Here is a 19721-nt window from a genome sequence, read left to right on the forward strand (position 1 = left end):
AGACTATCTATTCCATCAAAATTGGGCCATGCAACCAGATCGTGGAGTTATCGTGTAGCATCCCGATTTCCATGTACCAAATTACATGCACACCTAGACATATACATCTACCCCATGAGGAATATAGTGAAATATTAAACATAACGGATCAATGCAAATGGAACAAATAAATAAATTTCTGGGACGAAATTTTATTTAAGGGGGGTAGATTGTAACACCTCGAACTTTTCAATATTAAAAATTCTCAAGTGTTATCATAGAATTTAACCAATTATGTACATGTCTATGGTACCAATCTAGCTAACCTAACCTTACATCTATTTCCCAACGCGAATCTGACTATTGGGAATAGTCTCCATTCATAAATCAATCCATCTGACCGTTGATTTTGACATATGATCATTATATACCCAGGTATTCTCGCTTGTTCTTCATAACCAACTGTTCAACCAACTAATCCACACATTAGGAGTTGCCTCCATTCATAGAGTAAGCCAATCGAACCATCTATCATACATTCTATGGGACCGAATCAACAGATCCATCATTCATCTAGTGCGATCAGACCACTAAATTACTAAACTTACCGATGATTTTCACCTAAACTAGGCCGAGAACCCTAGGAATCATCAATAATCATATTTAGGAATGATTTGACTATCAGACCTTCATAGATCGCAAGATAACCCTGTTATTTATAAGTATGGCCTAATTAAGCCTTAGACCTGCCTCATCTTTTGGGTCGAGCCTTAATATGAGCTGTCAAAATGAATGAACAGAGTGAATTAACCAGAATATCACTATGGGCCCCGAATCTGCCGAGTTAGTACAGATAGTTAGCATGCACCTGTTGTGCACTATACTTAGAATCAGGTCAAATTAGGTTTGACCCGATGAAGTTCCAAAGAAGGAAATCTTCCACCTTCCTTGTTGCATGCGGACTGACAGTCGTCTGTGCTTGGGATCGTGGCCCATGAAAGAGGGTCCTCTTCCCAAATCTAAATCGTCCATCTGATGCGGACGAAGCCCCGGTCAAAACCTTGGAGGTTTCAACCAACGATCAGCGAACAAAAGGCCGCGCTATGATCAACTGTGCGAGCTATCCAGAGCTTGGACCTACCTCATATTTTGATCCCTGGACCGAGATTGCAGGACAAACTTAATGGAGGGATCACATCTCCCGGATGTCATGATGGTGGACCCCACAGACTCCACTAAGAACCGGACTCCTTCCGCACCCCTTCTGCTCTCCTTCCCCAACAACAGAGAAATCGGACATGTCTTTTCCTCATGCTTAGGAAAACGTGAGATGTCATCCTTCCTTCAATCTAAGCTATCCAAACCATAAGAAGTGGGTTCTAATTCTCCCCAAGAAGTCCAAAAGAAGAGGGAAACTGAGACTACGACACTCCCTGATTCTCATGCAGAATAGCTGCGTTAGACCTCCCTGCTAGGCCATCACCTGATCATTCTTACACTCAAGAACCCGATCACAACCTTCTATCTATGGTCCCATCTAGGGACAACTTAGTACCGTCCAGATCCGATCGGATCTACGGAGTAAAGAAGTAAATTTGGAAGGAGGTTAGCCATAGACAGCATTTATGTTGTTACATTCGAAAGCTGCACAAAAATAGGGACTACGTAAAGAATACATCTGTTTTCTTTGCTGGGCAAGAGTTTTCGTAGAAGAGTCTAGAGATCCTTAGGCCTATAAATGCCTCTCTCGTCTGATGATGGGAGAAGAAGAAAGCACATCGATAGGAGAGAAAGAGAAGCAAGAAAGAAAAAAAGAAAGAAAATAGAGGAAGAGGGACCAACAGCTCGCCGAGTCGTTGGAGCACACGCCAAATTCCCCGACATCCTCAAGTAAGAACACACGAGCTCCTCCCTGCCAATCCTTGGATTTCCAACAAACAGGTAAAGGGCCACCCAAGATCCAGCCTAACCGAATCAACTCGTGGGAAGACTCAACTAAAGGTTAGGACCTTATCTAGGTAATATTAATTATCATCAGATTAATCTTTCCTCTCTTTCAAATCCAATGCACAGAACTGTGTCGAATCAGTGGTAGGATGGATCTGAACTTAGTGAGTTGAAATTTATCAATGCACAACTTGTCTAGAGTATGACCTAGATCCAATTTCTTAAGACTTACTAGACCTCATCAAAGAAACTAACTTAAACAATCCAAACCAGGTGGATTAGAGTAGAATTTGGCCCTAAAGAACGTTTCTGAACAGTTAACTTAGCAGAGGATGATCCAACGACATAAGGTGAGGGTTTTTCCTTTAAGTTTACCTTAATTTAAGTTGATATGAATTATCTTTCCTTTTACTTGTTCTCATGATTCTCTCTCTGCAGTTGTTTAATTTACTACCAACCATTATTTACCCATTGAGATTATGGTATGATGTTAATTATGAGTGATCTTCACTATTTTTATGTGAGGCGATGGATACAAGTTTTTCCCTTGCCTTTACCAATTTTGTTGAGATAGCCCTTATTACTCTTCTCTTTGTTGGGTTGGCCATTGTCACCTCCCTCTTTATTGAGTTGGCCATTACTACTCTCGTCTTTGTTGAGTTAGCCATTGCTACTCTCTTCCTTATTTTATTAGCCTTGTGTTATCTATCTTTAAGGATTAGGCATGTGTCTTGGAATTCTAAAACTCTCATGTGTTGAAGGCATCACAACTAGTGATTCAATTATTATATCATGGATGTAATGTGCTCTGGGTAGAGACCCTCTTGGTCAACGCATTATTCCATAGGTTTGTGTAGTGGTACACAAATCAATGTTAGTGATTCACAATGCGTATTATATCACTTCCAGGATTAGATGTCACAAATAGTCACTCCATGAACAAATCGTGTCACATAATTCATATGACTCATGTGTTGTGCCGCCCTGAGGTGTTCACGTAAATCCATGGTAGCGTTGGATATGCCAGTGAATATCCATAGTTATGGGATGCGGGTCAAGTCATGTTTTTAATAAATTATATTACACATTGTAATGATCACTACGTATGATAAACCGCACACACTTTACTAGGCATACATTCATATATACAATTGTTACGCATACTAATACCTCTCGTAGTGTATCAGAAACCTTACATTTCTTTTATGAATCTCTTGAATTATTGTTAATCTTAAAGGATAACCATCACTATGAGTAGGGCGTTGACCCTCTCCAACCGTACAGATGATGCAAGAGATGTACAAATTGAATACTTAGAGGATCATCTCCCATGGTAGATTATAATGAATGAATAAGAAGTTAATTTTATAATTTAGTTTTATATTTATGCTGCGAACTCGATAATGTAATAAGTTCTCATTGAGTGGGCATTTGATAATTTGTTGAATTCTTTTACTCTAATAAAATAATAGATACAGTCGATTTTATTCTCATGAATGGTTACCTTTATGAATGTAACTGGATGCGATCCAAATGAAAAAAAATATGATGTTATTTCTAAAGCATCCAATTCATTCAATTATTAACACCTGATTTTCTCGAGCACGAGTATAAACTCTGGCTGTGAAAATTCAGGATGTTACAGTTGGTATCAAAGCATGAGAATGAGATTAACTGGGTCTGAAGGAGTGAACCACCATAAGCTTTACGCAACCAAGATAGGATCATGAATTAGGTACAATACACAATTGAATTCCTAAAGGAACTAGGAAGTTGTGGAATTAGAAACCCATATTTAGGTTCCCCATTTGAAATATTAAGTTAGACATGGAATTTAGAAACTACAAATTTAGGTACCCCTGGAATAAATCCCCAAAATTCTAAATAAACTTGTTCTGAATTAAAAGTCATCCTTAAATAAAGTCGCAATCAAGAAGAAACAAGTTTCCCTTATGGGAATAGAGATGTCCTACTTATTCCAGAATTCTCAATTATTTCAACGAAATTCTGACATGTTGCAGAAAGAAGACACATTAGAAAATTTCTAAAATTTTTTAATAGATCACTTAGTCACCACACACCTTCTTTTAAAATTTCATCTCGATTGGGTTTATATAAAATTTCATAAAAGTCCGACAATAGAAAAAAATCAGTAGAAATTGTTGCTGGACAACAAGCTTTTATACACCTCACAAGGGTGAAACACCCCCCAAACCATAGAATCCTGCCTTGTGAAATTTTCTGGAGTCCCAAGAATAAGTCAGGGGCTTAGGCTCCAAATTTTGAATAAATTAGATGTATGGACCAAAAAATAAAATTTTGTGATTGACAGGCTGTCAATATAAAACAATTTTGGGAAGTTATAATGTTCATATAAAGGATGACACTAAAAGCTTAGGTTTAACGAGGAATGGATAATTAGAACCTATCCCTACTCTAATGATGAAACAAAAAATCTCATGATATTCCCTAAGGATTTAAAATGATCGAGACCATGGATTTATGAAACCATATTCAAGGCATGAGCGGTTTAATCCAATTAGTAAATCTTGGGGTCGAGATTTTTATTTAATGGGGGTAGATTGTAGCGTCCCGATTTCCATATAGCCAATTACATGCACAACTAGACATATACATCTACCCCACGAGGAAGATAGTGAAATATTAAACATAACGAATCAGTGCAAATGGAACAAATAAATAAATTTCACGGATGAAATTTTGTTTAAGGGGGGTAGATTGTAACACCATGAACTTTTCAATACTCGAGTATTGAAAATTCTCAAGTATTACCATAGAATTTAACCTATTATGTACATGTGTACAGTACCAATCTAGCTAACCTAACCTTACATTTATTCTCCAACACGAATCTGACCATTGGGAATAGTCTCCATTCATAGATCAAGCCATTTAACCATTGATTTTGAGATATGATCATCATATACCCAAGTATTCTCGCTTGTCCATCATCACCAACCGTTCAACCAACTAATCCACACATTAGGAGTTGTCTCTGTTCATGGAGTAAGCCAATTGAACCATCTATCCTATGTTCTAAGGGCCCAGATCAACAAATCCATTGTTCATCTACTACGATTAGGCCACTCGATTAATAAACTTATCGATGATTTTCACCTAAACTAGGCCGAGAACCCTATGAATCATCAATAATCATATTTTGGAATGATTTGACCATCAGACCTTCATAAATCACAAGATAACCCCGTTATTTAAAAGTATGGCCCACTTAAGCCTTAAACCTACCTCATCCTTTGGGTCGGTCCTTAATATGAGCTGCCAAAATGAATGAATGGAGTGGATTAACCAGAATATCACTGTGGGCCCCACATCTGCTGAGTGAGTACAAACAACTAGCGTGCACCCGCTGTGCACTGTACCTAAAAACGGGTCAAACCGATGAAGTTCCGAAGAAGGAAATCTTCCTCCTTCCTTGCTGCCTACGAATGGACAACCATCTGTACTTGGGATCGTAGCCCATGAAAGAGGGTCCTCTTCCTAAATCTAAACCATCCATCTGATGCGAACGAAGCCCCCAATCAAAACCTCAGAGGTTTCACCCAACAATCAGTAAATAAAGGGTCGTTCCATGATCAACTACTGTGTGGGCTATCCAAAGTTTGGACCCACCTCATATTTTGATCCCTGGATCGACACTTCACAACAAACCTAATGGAGGGATCACATCTCCCGAACATCCATGATGGTAGACCCCACAGACTCCAGCAAGAACCGGACTCCTTCCACACCCCTTCCACTCTCCTTCCCCAACAACAGAGAAACTGGATGCGTCTTTTTCTCACGCATAGGAAAATGTGAGATGTCATCCTACCTTCAATCTAAGCCATCCAAACCATAAGAAGTGGGATTCTGATTCTCCCCAAGAAGTTCGAAAGAAAAGGAGGGAAACGGAGATTGCAGCACTCCCTGATTCTCACCTAGAATAGCTGCGTTAGACCTCCCTGCCAAGCCGTTGCCTGATCGTTCTTAAACTCAAGAACCCGATCACAACCTTCCATCTGTGGGCCCATCCAGGGACAACTCAGTATCGTCCAGATCCGATCTGATCTACAGAGTAAAGAAGAAGTAAATTTGGAAGGAGGTCGGTCGTAGACAGCGATTACACTATTACATTCGAAAGCTGCACAAAAACATGGACTACGTAAAGAATACATCTGTTTTCCTTGCTACGAAAATGAAGCTGCGCAAGAGTTTTCACAGAAGAGTCTAGAGATCCTTAGGCCTATAAAAGCCTCTCTCGTCTGACGGTGGGAGAAGAAGAAAGCATAGCGAGAGGAGAGAAAGAGAAGCAAGAAAGAAAGAAAGAAAGAAAACAGAGGAAGAAGGACCAGTAGCTCGCTAAGTCACTGGAGCACACGCCGAATTCCCCGACATCCTCAGGTAAGAACACACGAGCTCCTCCCTTCCAATCATTGGATTTTCAACAAATAGGTAAAGGGCCACCTAAGATCGAGACTAACTGAGTTAACTCGGTGGGAAGACTCGACTGAAGGTCAGGACCTGATCCAGGTAATATTAATGATCATCAAATTAATCCTTCCTCTCTTTCAAATCCAATGCACCTAACTGAGTCGACTAGGTGGTAGGATGGATCTGAACATAGTGAGTTGAAATTTATCAATGCACAACTTGTCTAAAGATCCAATTTCCTAACACTAACTAGACGTAATCAAAGAAACTAACTTAAACAATCCAAACCAGTGGATTAGAGTAGAATTCGGCCCTAAAGAATGTTTCTGAACAGTTAACTTAGTAGAGGACGATCCAATGACCTAAGGTGAGGGTTTTTCCTTTAAGATTGACTTAATTTAAGTTGATATGAATTATCTTTCCTTTTACTTGTTCTCATGATTCTCTCTCTGCATTTGTTTAATTTACTACCAACCATTATTTACCCTTTGAGATTATGGTATGATGTTAATTATGAGTGATCTTCACTATTTTTATGTGAGGCGATGGATACAAGCCTTGCCCTTGCCTTTACTAATTTTGTTGAGTTATCCTTTGTTACTCTTCTCTTTATTGGGTTGGCCATTGTCACCCCTTTCTTTGTTGAGTTGGCCATTGTCACTCTCTTCTTTATTGAGTTAGCCATTGCTACTCTCCTCTTTATTGAGTTGGCTATTGCCACCCTCCTCTTTGTTGAATTAGTCATTACTACTCTCCTCCTTATTTCGTTAGCCTTATGCTATCTATCTTTAAGGCTTGGGCATGTGTCTTGAAATTTCAAAGCTCCCATTATTCAATTTACATTCCCTTTATTTCAAGTGGTGTGTTAAAGGTATCACAACCAGTGATTCAATTATTATATCATGACGTAATGCGCTCTGGGTAGAGACCCTCTTTGTCGATGCGTAATTTCATGGGTTTGGGTTGTGGTGTACAAATTGATGTAAGTAATTCGCAATGCGTGTTACATCACTTAAGGGATTGGATGTTGCAAATAGTCGCTCCAAGAACAAATCTTGTCACGTAATTCATCTGACTCATGTGTTGTACCGCATCGAGGTGTTCATATAAATCCATAGTAGCGTTAAACATGCTTACAAATATCCGTAGTTATGGGATGCGGGTCGAGTCGAGTTTTCTATAAAATATGTTCCACATTTTGATGATCACTACGTATGGTGAGCCGCACACACTTTGCTAGGCATGCATTCATGTATACAATTGTTGCACATATCAATACCTCTCGTAGTGGTGGAGAACGTAACATATCAAAAACCTTACATTACTTTTATGAATCCCTTGAATTATTGTTAATGTTAAATGATAACTATCACTATGAGTAGGGCGTTGACCCTCTCTAACCGTACAGATGATCCAGGTGATGTACAGATTGAAGACCCAAAGGACCATCTCCCATGGAAGATTACACTGAATGAATAAGAAGATAGTTTTATGATTTAGTTTTATATTTCCGCTATAAACTCGATAATGTAATAAGCTCTTATTGAGAGGGCTTTTGATAATTTATTGAATTCTTTTACTCTAATAAAATAATAGATATAATCGATTTTATTTTCGTGAATGGTTACCTTCATAAATGTAACTGGATGTGATCCAAATGAAAAAAATTAAATGATGCAATTTCTAAAGCATCTAATTCATTCAATTATTAACACTAAGTTTTGTCAGGCACAAGTATAAACTCTGGCCATGAAAATTCGAGATGTTACATATCGACTCTTGCGATTAAAACAAAGGGTCGTAACTAATCTTATGATTAGTTATGCTCTAGAGCGTTATAAGTTATTTAGGGTAGTTATAAAAGCTCCCTTTCCAAAAGAGGATTCCACCTCAAACAAGCCCTAAAATCTAGAGAGAAAGAGCAAAGAGAGAGAGAGAGAGAGAGAGCTGAGTGCAGTGTCCAGTTTGTACCATAATGACTCGCCCGAGTCTCGGTGGAAGCGGCCACCTTTCAATCACAAAATTCCAATCAAAGGCTAAGAAAAAGAGAAGGAAGAAGTTCAGGATGTTACAACACTTGACTCGGTATGAGAAGCGAGTCACCCTCCTGACCGCTGGTCTGAATCATCCAAGGCTGACAAAGACGCTCCATGGGAAAGGAAGAGAGGAGGAAGGAGAATACATAAGAAGAGAGAGGGAGGCAGTAGCTGTGAATGACTGGGTGATTGGCAATACAACAAATGCCATCAGCGAATCGATCGAGTCATGACCTGGGTCACACTACTGGCCGAGTTTTCGTCAAACCCTGACGAGTGAAGGAGAGAGAAAGGAAGACAAGGAGAGCAAAGGAGGAGAGAAGAAAGGAGAAGGAAAGAAGAAACCAGTTCAGCCATGTTAGCTCAACCGAGTTAACTCAACCATCACTCGAACAACACCAACCTAACCTGACTCGACAACCCCTCCTAAGAGTGAATCTAGTTCTTCAGCACCATAGCCGAGTCAGATCCTTAGGTAAGCTCTCCCATATGATTCATTATCCTAAGTTAATAAGTTTTCGATTTGCTGACTCAGTGAGTTATGGAGTTAAGGTAGAACTAACTAGATGGAATTCGTTTAGGCAGCAACAATTGAGGTAATTAGACAAGTCAAATTCTTGATCAAGTGTAATAGGGGATCGAGTTCTATCACCAAGTTGTGCCAACTTTAGAATAATAAGATATCCTCATAGCTCCCTTGGTTAGAAATTTATTAGAAGAAGATTTAGCTACAATGAAATGAACCTTTAATTAAGAAATTGCTCTCCTAGTTTGCCTCCTTACACATTTATGTCTTCATCTAGGTAAATAACTTCAATCAACAACCCTACTCTAATCAAAAGGGTAGGGTTCGATCTTAAAACACACACATCTTCTAAGAGAAACACCAGTTAGTAAATCGATCAACTCCTACAGTGATGATTTCTTCCCCTTGAGCTTTCCTCTTCCATGTTAGCTTAAGGAATAGTCCAACTTTTATTTCAACTGATGATTGATATCTCTAACTTTTGATTACTTGTGCTAGTTATTGAATCTTATTATTAAATTATATGCTCAACATTGATCTTGTATGAACATCTATATATTATACTTGTACATCTTCTCATGCTTGTGGATTGATTAAATGGATCAACTGTTTGAAAAGTCTATTCTCTTATTAGGGATGAGCCGACTGTTTGAAAGGTCTATCCCCATGCATGAATGAGCTAACTGTTTGAAAAGGTCATTCTTTGCTTAAGTGAGCCGATTGAAAGGCCCACTATCTTACTTGAGTAGGTCGACTGTTTGAAAGACTCGTTCTTTTGCAAGTTGAATGAGTCGACTGTTTTAAAGACCCATTCTCTTGTCTGAATGGACAAACTATTTGAAAGTTTCATTATCTTATTAGGGATAAGCCGATTATTTACAATGCCCACCCCCATGCATAATAAGCCGACTATTTTGAAATGCCTATTCTTTGCTTAAGTGAGCCGACTGTTTGCAAGGCCCACTATCTTTCTTGAGCGAGTCGACTATTTGAAAGACCCGTTCCTTTGCAAGTTAAATGAGTCGACTATTTGAAAGACTCATTCTCTTGCTTGATGGACCGACAGTTTGAAAGGTACATCCTCTTATTAGGAATGAGCCGACTATTTGAAAGGTGCATTCCTATGTATGAATGCGCCGACTGTTTGAAAGGTCCATTCCCTTACATGAATGGACTGACTGTTTAAAAGGTCTACTTATTTAGCCAACTGGATGTGTATCCCCAATTGATGTGCATTTACGCATCCATGCATACAAATAAGATCACATCTTGGATTGTTTGGTATATTTTCTTATTTAAACTATGCTTAAATAATGCGGCAGTGTGTAATCTTGAGAAAAATTCACACTGAACTAGCCACCCATCCTTTGAATATATAACCATATAGGTAGTGCAGGTGGCTTAAATGATAGTCATGTTCAGGTGGATGAGGAGCAGGGTACAAAGTCTACCCAAGAGCCGCTACGTGATCTTGCAGTTTAAGACTAGTTACAATTTATCTTGTTTCTTGTATTTTTTTAATTTTTTTTTTTGGAATTGTGATTATAAGACATTGGTTTATATAAGTCTTTTGGGCAGCCACTTGGGTATTTGAATGTTATATTTGGACTCCCCCTTTATGCTTGATTTGTGCCTCTTCTTCTAATCTGCAAACTCTGAAAAAGAAAAAGAAAAGAATAAAAAAAATATACGTGAAATTTGTCTATGTTTAAAGGTTAACACTCAGGTTTTCGAAAAACGAGTTGTATACTTGAGTTTCGAAAACCGGGGCATTATAAGTAAAGATGATGAAAAGTACAAGGCACTGTTCGTAGAAAAGGGGTACTTGCAGAGGGAATGGGTAGATTACAATGAGATTTTCTCTCTAGTCATGAAACATACATCAATCAGGGTGCTATTGGCTATGGTAACAGAATCCAATTTAGAATTGGATCAGCTCGATGTGAACATGACATTCCTTCATGGGAACTTGGATGAAGTTATTTACTTAAGGAAGCATGAAGGATTCGAAGAGCTAGATAAGGAAGGCCACGTATGTAGGCCGAAGAAGTCCTTGTATGGGTTAAAGCAGTCTTCGAGGCAGTGATACAAGTGGTTTTATTCCTACATAGTGGACATTGGGTATATCAGATAGAGGGTGCTTGAGGATAGGTCCAACATTCTACTGATGCTTTACGTTGATGATATGTTGATTGTTGCAAAGGGTAAGAAGGTGATACTCTTTCTTAAGTCTCTGTTAAGTAAGGAGTTTGACATGAATGATCTGGACGCTGTAAGGAAGATCCTAGGCATGAAATTCACAGAGAAAAATTGTCTGGAAAGCTATGGCTCTCTCATAGTGGATATATGTAAAAGGTGCTAGAGAGGCTCCGAATGGAAGGTGCTAAGCTAATTAGCATGCCTCTAGCACGTCATTTCAAGTTGCTAACTAGGTCGTGTCGAAGTACAAAAGAAGATATTTTAGATATGTCATGGGTGTCACACATTAGCACAGTGGGGAGTCTCATGTATACAATAGTTTACACGAGGCTGGATATCTCATAGACAGTTAGCGTGGTTAACAGATATATGACAAATCTAGGAAATGAGCATTATAATGTTGTTAAGTGGTTTCTCAGGTATCTCAGGAAAGAAGTCAACATTGGGATCATGTTCGGTGGAATGGCGCTTTAGGTGGAGTTGTAGGGTACGTGGATTCAGATTATGCATGTAATCTGGACAACACGAGGTCTAGTACGGGAAATATTTTCACATTAGCAGGGGTACTGATATGTTGGAGATCTACACAACAGTTGAAAGGCCTGATAAGAGACCTTAGGTTGAAGAAGGAGATGATTTGGCTACATTGCGATAGTCAGATAGCTATCCATTTGGCAATGAATCGAGTATATTACGTGAGAACCAATTACATCGACATGTGGTTCCACAAGATACATAAACTTATTACTTAAGGGAAGATTCTATTTCAGAATATTCATATGGATGAGAATGTTACGGACATGTTGACGAAGTTGGTGACCATAAAGAAGTTTAAGCACTGCTTGGGCTTAATCGATTTCTCTGGCCATTAATGAGATTGGGCACCCTTACACAGAGGTGAGAATGGAGCTGTGTTCTAGGTGGAGAATGCAAGGAGCGGTCTATGCTCAAGGTGGAGGTTACAAAGGAGGTCTTCAGGGTGACTTGACAGAATGCAAGCCAATGTGGAGATTGTTGTGCAGGATGCCTTGGATTTTTCCAATTCGTTGTGCAGAAAAGCCCTAGTTCAGCTCGATCAACGTCTGATTCAATTCCACCAAAAATTGAGTGGATTCTCAAGTTGCACGCTGTGAAGATTTACAAGTTTTTTGTTCAATTGAAAAGTGCAGTTGGGTTGGTTCAGTTCGTGTAACGTCTCGAAAAAATCCGTACCAAGGCCCGAGTACCACCTCAAGCAGAAATCCTTAAGGACCGTACCCTATAGAAATTAGACGCGAATTTAGTTAAATACTAAACTACATAGGCTGTGGATTTAGCTTGAACCACTATCTATAAAATGGCAAGATCGAAAACTATCAAAAGCAATGACTCAACACTACTTAGTAACTTAGGAGAAATCCCAAAAGCCAGTTGCTCTCGGGAGCACATTGAAACTCCGTATTGGACCTGGACTGCACGTCGAAAGTCCGATGACCGCGAAACTATAGGGTTATGACCGCCTTATTGGGCTTGACAATCATTGCGGGAATCGAGCCCAAACAGTGTCCAGAAACGCACAACATGAATCCCGAGTGAAGTGTGTGAGAAACGCAAATATCCTTAGAAAAGGTATTGAAACTTAAGTGAATTGGGTCATTCACTTGCGGGCGAAATTGAAGATCTCAAACCGTCAGTTTTTTACTGAACTTCACTCATGGATCAGGAAAATTTTCCTGCACATATCTGTATACCTGTGGCCCCAATCAAGTAAGAATGATCGTTGATCTGATACTGGTTCTTCACGGTCGATCCGCTAATCCGATCGTACCAAAATCATAACCTTGCTTAGATCCATAGTTAGGGAACTTGCTCTATGACGTAGGTGAGAAATAGACCTTCCTAAGGGCCCTGTTTGTCAAAAACAAACACCCTTTGGCTATGACCTAAGTATACCATGGCCCTGGGGCCATTGACATCACTTATGGGCCTATATATAGCCCTTAAACCACCCTCTCTCTCTCTCTCCCATACGAATTTCTCCAAACCATAGGAGAGAGAAGAGAGAAAAGGAGAAGAAAGGAAGAAGGATTCTTGGAGTTTGCTGCAGCGATTCCTTCCTGCTACTCCACGCACTGGATCGCCTTTACATCTAGCTAACCGATTCGTTTCAACTACGATTTTGATAAGAAATCCTAACCCTAATCTTGATTTAGGGATCCAAATAGCATAAATGATGAAATAGCTAACCTATTTCAATGTTTAGGCAATCGTTGTTCTGTATACGGGAGCGTAGGATTCAGACCGCGTCCGAATCGACTAGTCCGACGGAAGGTGCGGACTATAAACATTTATGTTATGGTTTTTAAGGCTCTTAATGTCAGCAATGATTTATGTTTGACTTGATTGCTGCCCTATGATCTTAGTAACAACGTTTTCGATAAATTACACATGTGTGAACTATGTTGAATATAAGATGCATTCCATGTGTTTCTTGAAATGTTTGAATGAACGTGAAATCCTAATTTGTGTTTGACATGATTTCTAATTTAAGATCCATTTATGTTATATGCTTTATAACTGATGTTGTGTAATGAATTGTTATGGTACAGTTGTAACTAATTTAGTCTATGTATTTACTAAGGTGTAGTTTAAGTGTTTGATAAAATATCTGAATGAGAATTTGTTGATGAATTGTATTTATTAAGGGTATTGAGATAGGATTCTCATTTATCTTATCTATATGTATAGTTCTGTCATGTAATCATAATTTCGATTACGCAATTTATGGATGAAATGCAAATATTGGGTAACATGTTCAATGTGTTTGACAAAATGCTCAAATAAGAATTGTATTTGAATTGTTTGTTAATTTCTGTTATGATTATCACATGTGTTCTTCCTACTGCACTTGAGTAGGATTGGGGCCATACCCTAACTCAGGCAATCAGTAACAATTCCTGTTGAGTGGCAGAATTAGTCTCACCACATTTGATACGTTCGATGAATCCAGGTCGTACGACGATTGTCAATAGTGGTTAGGCCATGTGGAGTTCTTATGCGCTCCATATCGATTAATTCAGCGCGCGCTCATACCAATCGCACTTATCCAACAAAACCGATTGGCCTTTTGTGCGTTTACCATGTATGGACATTACTGCTTGAATCTAAGGTACCACTTACCAATGTAAGACCCGTTTCAACTATGGTACTACGATCCGCTAAGACTCATGAGCCGGGCATGGTAGTATAGGACACCGTAGTCGAGCTGTCGGCCTACGCTGGGGTAACAAGCCTCCCCGTAGTGACCAGTGAGCAACTCAAACTTGTGAGCCGAATACGATGGTATGGGACACTATATTCAAGCTGTCCGCCTACGCTGAGGTGACGAGCCTCCCCGTAGTGACCTCGAGTATAAACTCTTGAATTTGCCCATCCACTGTTTTCATTAGGGTGATGCCCTACAACTTGCCTATCGTATGTGATTAACTAGAATTGACGACCTTAGATAGATCCTTTGTTTGGGTAAATGATTTAAAAGGAGGTACCTTAGCTTCCCAAATCTGCTATATGAATAAGCCTAATTAAGAACTCAGCTAACATGACCATGCACCGCATTGCATGTGCCTTTGTAAATAAAGGGCACAATGAGGGAGTTTGTCATGCGCGAATGGCTGATGTTATCGCCTGTGAGGGAGCTTTATGCGAGTGCATGCATCATTACTGCACTCCATTCTTGCATTAACCAGAGTATTTAGGAAGTGATTGTCGTATTACTTTATCATTACTGCTTGATTGAATTGATAACATGTTAACCTTTGCCTTATAGTACCACTGAGTTGATCACTCACTCCCACTCTGGGACGGTATTTTAAAATACCAACCAGACTCTTTTATAGATGCAGGTGATGAGGATGTATATGCAGCGGAGTTGGACTTCGTAGATAAAGAGGAAGAGTTCTCCTATGTTCAGCTTTCTGGCAGATTTATGTAGACCTCGTGCTGCTTTGATGGGATTACAGATGTACATGGACTAGTTGGACATTTACATTTTGATATTTTGTATATTTTGAAACGACACTTATATATATTCAGCCTGGTACATATGCATACTCTGGTTTGTGAACCACTTTCATGTGTAAATACACGTACTTAAGTCTTCCGCTTGCTTAATTTAATTACACCTGGAGTATGATATGCTGATTTAGTATAATCCCTCTCATGTTTAATGCACTAATATGGACAACATTTAAACATCATTATCTATGTTGCATAAGTGATGTGTTGGATGTCGGGAGATGAGCTTTGCTCGACCCTCGAAATCCGTAGCGTTATAATTCGACCAAAGGCTACATCTGGTCCAACCAAACAATTTACACAAATTAGTGTAAATCGGGGTGTTTAAGTCCAATCACGATTAAGGCTTGTTATTACAAGTGTTTTGTCTCTAAGGGCAAAGGTTTGTAAGGTGAGAGGGTTTCTAAACACTTCTAAGAACTTTTAAGTAGATTTTCTTAAGGGTTAGGGTTTTCCTAGGTGCATATCGTAGGAGAGATCCGAGTTTCGTTTGTAATCGAAGAAAGTGAGTAGTGTAATCTCTAAGGCTTTGATTATAGTGGATTTCTGTCATTTTGTAACGTGATTCTTTCCCGCAAGAGTTTTTCACATAAAATAACTTGTGTTTTGTAGTTGCTTACTTTATTATTTGGTTATTTTGCTTTATTTGATTGTTCTATCTTTATTGAATGTGCTTCCACAAAGTACATAAATTAATGATGGTATGACATCCAAATTTCTAATACCTAGGGTTGATCTAGCTAAATTTAAATTTATTAAGGGCTTTGAAATTTAACAATCTTGTATACCAAATTTAAAGGGCAATTAGCATGCATCAGTGATTGAAATTGTCTACTCTAGGGGCAGAGACCTATGTGCATTAATGCTTTGTGGCAGGCTGAGATGCTTTTGTCCATTTCTGAGATGAGATCCCTCTGTGCTATTGGGAATGATTTTGAGTGGCATAATGGTGTCTTTGATGTGTTTGAGTTCTTTTTGGCTAAGTGCACAAGTGCATGCTTAAAATGTCCAACAACTGAAGTATTTTGATCATCATTGAATGATTTAAAAACAAACTTTACTCCATCGAGAGAGAGAGAGAGAGAGAGAGAGAGAGAGAGAGAGAGAAAGTGTTCTTCTTCTGATCATGATGAACACACCTATCAAAATTGGCATGGCCTTCTATGCAAAAGATGGCATGCATCCGTTGGAAAAACTATAAACCAATTTTTTTGTCTTCATGCTGCCCACTAAAAATTGAATATACTAAAACCTCAACACCTTTCTTAAACATGATACTTTATATGCTTTTGAATTATCCTTGCCTTCCAAGTTTAGCCACTCAACCATCCTTTTTCAAACTATCTTTTTACGCGCGCGCGCGCGCGCGCGCGCACACACACACACACACACACACACATATATATATATATATATATATATATATATATATATATATATATATATATATATATATATTGCCACCAAACAACAACATATCCCTTGAGTTTCATGGCCACAAACCTTACTTTCTTTCCATCCATTTTTCATTTTTTATTTTTAATTCCTTTTTCCTGGATGGGCCTGTTGGCATTATTGCCACCAAACAAGATCATATCCCTTAATTTTTGTTCTCACAAACCCTACTTGTCTTCGTCCTCCCAACTACTTTCCACTGAGGAGATGCTGCTACCTATGGCGTAAGTTGTTCTATCATCATTTGTGAGATGTTTTGCTTCTCTCGCGGAAGAATTAGGTTCTTCTTCTCACATGTTTAAATCTGAGTCCTGCCTTTGACCACGACTGTCATTGTCCCAGTACTGGTTTATGACCTTTGACCACCGACTGTAACTTTCGGCTAGTCTCGTGGGTCAGTTTGGATAGGTACCGTAAAGGACTTGACAAGCTTGGGTTGGTTCTTTTTTCTTTTAGTAAATAAATAAAAATCTTGAAACCATCTTAGGGTATCTTGTGGCCCATCTGGTGCGAGTGCTTTTGGAAGAAGATGGAGTAGAAGCCGTCTGACCAGGATATATATCTTTGAGCGGGCCATTCCATGGGTGATGGCTTCTACTTGAGGATCTGTTCCGGCGGTGGGATTAGAAGGGATTAGGTGGGATGGGATTCAAAAAACATAATTATTACCCATGGTCGGGATTATCCCCTGTTGCCCTGGGATAAGATTAATGCCCTGTTTTATTGATAATATGGTGGTACATTGAATGGATATACCGGCCATCATTTGAAATTATTGAGAATAACACACGGGTTATATCTAAATTGTTCATTTGTTCTGTAACCTCATTTTATGGCGTGGGCCTAAAAATGAGATAGATCCAAAACTTAAGTGGCCCCAAAGAAGTTTTCAACAATAAGTATTCAATCCCCGTTGCTTTCTATGGTGGGGTCCACTTGAGCATTAGATTTACCTGATTTTTTTGCCTATGCTCTAAAATAACCTCGATAAATGGGTGGACGGTGTGGATATAGCCCATGCATCATGGTGGGACCTACGACAACTTGCTAACATTGAGTGAAATTGGCACGGGACCCAATGCAATTCTATTTAATGTAATTCCAAACTTTTCCATTCTTCCCAAACATGGTGTGGAATTGGAATTGGCACGGGACCAGATGAATCCCATCCCACCTAATCCCTTCTAATCCCACCGCCCAAACAGACCCTGAGATTCCAGAAGACGGGCGGCCAAGCATATTTTGGTTGTCCTCCTAATTTCTTCCCATATCCAGATTTCTAGATAAATTTCTTTAGCTAGTCTGATTATTAGTAAACAAGCCAGCCTTCCGTGACAGGTCCCACTAGATGGACGGACTTGATTGATATGGTTGGAATGGTTCTCCCTGCTACTGGCTCTACCTGCAGTATAATGCTCACTGAATTTTGGATCTGGCTGATTTTTGTTCTTCACTTCATCTTGATGTGTGTGTATGTTTTTTTTAAAAAAAATAAAAAATAAAAATCCTAGAATGGAGTATCGAACCTGATGATAGACGGAGTAGATTTTCATATACAACTGATGGGTCCCACAGAGACTGGGTGTTTTACGGTTTGGGTAAAACAGGTGTGATAGCGGATTCCGGTTCATTTTACAAAGAAAGAAAAAAGGTGGACCTCGTTCGGGAAATTCGATAATGCCACGTGTGCTCATCAACAACTCATATCCTAGATAGTGGGCATCAGCTTATTTAATTGGTTGTCATGTGCAGCCAGCATAACATTTATCATCTCCCGAGAACACCCACCATCCCCTCTACAAATTACCTCCATATTTCAAATCCTCTCAAATGACAACACTTTTGCTCACCTCCAAATTTTATAACAACGTAAACCTCACTAAGCAAATTCCTACTCGCAGGCCTTAATCACGACACACGCATCAGGTGGGCCCCACCAGATATTTTGACAGTATCTAATGGCCCAGTTATAAACGGGCTTAAATTTTAGACCCGAAAACTAACTCTCAGGCATAGTTTTCCAGGGAGTTGGATTAGGTGTGGACCCTGGATTTACCAAAGGTGGTACAACCCTCACCGTATGGTCCATCTCAATGTATGTATTCTACATCTATGCCATAAATCGGTTTCCATAGGTCATTTTAAGTCATGAGCTCAAAAATGAAACAGATCCAAATCTCAAGTCAATCATTAAAAAATTCATAGTTCATTTGTCATCTAATCTATTGGTAAGGTTGTAAAAACATGAATGAATGGAAAAACAAAAATAAAAACTATATATATATATATATATATATCTGTTATGGGAAAAGCTACGATTGTGAACGGCTCGATCGAGCTACCTTCGAGGTTGGCTTAACTAGACAAGCGATCATCCTGAAAATACTTCACCAAAAGGAACCAACAAATAAGATAGGTATGAGGCATGACTAGGAATGATATAGGCTTGAATGGATTAGTCCAAACCATCCTTGGATAAGTGATCAGGTCATGCCTTGACGACTCCACCCTAGGCCTCCCTCAGCTAACTGAGCATACCCCTGGCTCGGTTCAGGAAACCTCTGCTCGGCTCGTCGTCAGTCGACCAGTTGAGTTCTGTCAGTTAAGCCGAGCTCACTCTAGTAACGCATGATAACATTAACTGCCCTGCCACGATCATGGGATAATTGACAACATCACCGCATGTGCAATTCTCATCTAATGGCTAAGATCGTGTCGAGATTAGCAGACTCACACGTTCTATCAAATAATATAAATAAGGACCTCATCTAATGGGACAGGTACGCAAAATCTCTCACCCAAAACCTCATCCACACTACTTAGACCCAGATTCCTGGCCTGACTTTGGCATCGGAGGGTCCCCTGCTCTAGCCAGGTTCTCCATTGTCGTTCATTTGTGTAAGTACTCAGATCTGAGAGTTCAAAGAGGGTGAACCAGATTTTTGCATCAACAATCATCTTGACCTAAAATGTTTACAACCCATAAAAAACTATTTAATGGTCAGACACTATTGTTTCCTATAGTATGGTCTATAGAGATTTTAATTTTGATTTTGATTTTTTTTTTTTTTTCC

The sequence above is a fragment of the Magnolia sinica genome, chromosome 18 (genome assembly GCF_029962835.1).
Source record: "Magnolia sinica isolate HGM2019 chromosome 18, MsV1, whole genome shotgun sequence".
Lineage (NCBI taxonomy): Eukaryota > Viridiplantae > Streptophyta > Magnoliopsida > Magnoliales > Magnoliaceae > Magnolia > Magnolia sinica.